A 3,204-nucleotide genomic window follows, 5' to 3' on the forward strand; every position below is an offset into this window, starting at 1 on the left:
ATCTGGGATTGGAATCTTCTAGGTGGGGCCTGGTCCCCTAGGTCCAGTGTCCAGAGACTCCAAGGCCATGAGAAAGGAGGTGGAGAGACTGAAAAAGAGAAGCAATGCTCAGCTGCCCCAGCTAAAGGAGTTCATTCTGTGAAGCTCAGTCTTGTGTGTATGAAGCCACCCAGACCTTGTAGACTTTCAAGATAAGCTAAAGGTCTTGGTTTGTAATGAAATCTTCAGGTTTTCAATGCTGACCTTTCCCCAATTCAATTGCTTTTTTTTTTTAAGTAGTACAGGCTACTGGGCATGGTAGCTCACACCATTAATCCCAACACTGAAAGTCAGAAGCAGATGGATCTCTGTGAATTCCTGTCTCAAAAATAATACAGACCAGAAATCAAATCGTATAGGCTAAAGCCTACTCATTAGGGGCTGGCTTTCACACAAGGCTCCTAGCTTCCTTTTCCTATATAGCAGACCCAAGAATCCTTGTTGCATGCATTTGCACTTTGGGGGTTTAGAGATATCAAAAACAATAATTAAGTATACTCACACCTGAACAAGAGCCTCAAAAAAAAAAAAAAAAAGAGGAAAAAGACATAGGGCCCAGAGACCAGGGAAGCAACACCAGCCTTTACTTTGTCATACTGTTTTTGCTCAAAGATTTTGAACATGCCAGACTTATAATATGGCTCAGTGAGTAGATAAACATTTACATGCAAGTGTGAGGCCTCTGAGTTCGGATCTCCCAGAACCTACATGAAGCTGGGTGTGGCAGCACACACGTCAGTAACTCCAGTGGACCTGCAGTGAGATGGTCCGTGGCAGCGCTCGGGCTAGCTAGCCTGACATACCCAGGATGGAACAACAAACAGACCCCAGCTCAAACAAGGTGGAGGTGAGGGCAGGTAACTGAGGTTGTCCTCTGGGCGCCACACACTTATACATGCGCACATATACACACTCAAGGTAAATAATTTCTCAGCAGCCTCGGGGTATTACTGCATCAAATCCCAAATTCCCCTTAAGGCACTACAAACAAGACCGTTCCCACCTCAGCATCCCTAATATATATCATATTTCTATGTTCATGTCCCCATGCTAGTTGAGCCAGTCTTCCTTGAGGTCTTCCAAAGGCAAAGATTCCCCTAGCCAAATATCCCCTTTCATATAAACCTTACCCACCATTCAAAGTCTTCTTCATGGAACCTTTACAGTGGCAGAAAAACAAAATCAACAACCAAAATCAGTCAAGCTCAAGTAGTCCTGGTTTTAAATGCCATCGAGCAGCTAGGGGATTTTCTTGGGTCTGTTACCTGTTTGAACTGTAGGCTATCCCTTATCCAGAAGGTTTGAGATCATAACTGTCTATATAAGGAGATAGCTGAGGGTGAAACTGAGGAAAAAACAGAGCTCATTCATGTTTCACTCTTGCATGTTTTATGCATAGCCTCAAGGTAATCTGAATACAATATTTTAATGCAGCTTCTATCACAGGAGGGCATATGTGAGCTTTTCCACTTGTGGCATCAGGACAGGCTCCAGATTCTAGAGTGTTTTAGATTTCAGATTTTGTATCTCAGATACCAACTCCAAATAGTCACCAGTACCCACCTTAGAGTTACCTCCTTTCATTGCTGTATACTTTGACAGAGTTTTCCACAGCCTGCTAGACTCCAATGTAGCCAGGAAGGACCTTTAATCCTTCTGTCTCTACTTGAGTGCTGGAGTAACAGGGCCTAAGTCACCATGCCCAGTCTAATCCTTCTGTCTCTACCTGAGTGCTGGAATAACAGGCATAAGTCACCATGCCCAGTCTTTTGTGTGTGTGTGTGTGTGTGTGTGTGTGTGTGTGAGAGAGAGAGAGAGAGAGAGAGAGAGAGAGAGGAGAGGGAGAGAAAGGGAGAGAGAGAAAGAGATTTGAAGAATCGATGAAATGAGCAAATACTTAGCTCCAAGTAAGCATATAATTAATATAAGCCATTATTATTATTACTCCATTTTCACTGGACCTTTAATATGTTCCAATCCTACTGTCTCTTCTGAGAAATATCCCCTATATGCCATGCAGTCTGTTTGCTTCAACTGTGACCTGCCTCCACCAGCAACTGAGCTTTTAAGCTTCTTAAAAGCCAGAATAGGGTTGGGGATTTAGCTTCAGTGGTAGAGCGCTTAGGAAGTGCAGGCCCGTCGGGTCCAGTCAAAAAAAAAAAAAGAACAAAAAAAAAAAAAAAAAAAAAAAAAAAAGAAATAAAATTTCCCCCCCAAAAAGTGCAGGGGTTAAAAACACTAACAAACTTCCAAAAAAAAGAAAAGAAACCAAAAGGTGGCCCACAATTTTTTGGGGTACAAAAAAACCCTAAAGTGGGGGTTTAAATAAGAAAAAAAGAAAAAAAAAAAAAAAAAAAAAAAAACAAAAAAAAAAACCTCTGTAGACCTGAATGGAGATTGAATCTGAATTCTTAAACTACTACCACCATTCTCTCAACTACTAATAGCTAATGGCTTCTGAGGGAGGAAGAGTTGGCTTTTGTTAAAGGTCCAGCCTGCTGCAGTGGATGGTCCCCAACCCACGAATATATAGGCAGCCCAAATTGGACTCCTATGGGTTATTTTTTTCTTTTTTTTTTTTCTGAGCTGGGATCAACCCAGGGCCTGCGCTATAAGCAAAGTGCCTACCACTGAGTAAAAACTGGGGCAACCCCAGAGAACGTGGTGTTGGGCGTGTGTCTGAGAAGAAGAATTAGGGGAATAATGGGGTAAATATGATTAAAATATTTTGTATGAATGTATGAAATTCTCAAAGGATTAAAATATTATTTCTAATTTTAAAAAGATCCTATAATTATAATTAAAGTAAGATTGTTTTTCCATCCTAAAAAAAAAGTTCTTTTTATCTGGCAAAGGCAGGTAGGCATGCTGGGGAAAAAATAAAAGGCATAGCTAGCCTCAGCAGCAGAGAGCTTCTTCTGTCTCTGTCTCTGCCCCTGTCTTCTCTCTCTCTCACACACACACACACACACACACAACACACACACACACACACAACCATCTCCATCACCACCATTTGTATTGCCTGATCTTTAAATCCACATTCTCTAACAACAAGCCTTACCATTTCTTCTGATGCTGAGATGACACATGATCTAGTAAGGGGCTACACTTGACCTGGAGTGTATGATAATCTAAAATAGATAAATGAGCCTACACTTCTTC

This window comes from Rattus rattus, chromosome X (genome assembly GCF_011064425.1).
Source record: "Rattus rattus isolate New Zealand chromosome X, Rrattus_CSIRO_v1, whole genome shotgun sequence".
In the NCBI taxonomy this organism is placed as follows: Eukaryota; Metazoa; Chordata; class Mammalia; order Rodentia; family Muridae; genus Rattus; species Rattus rattus.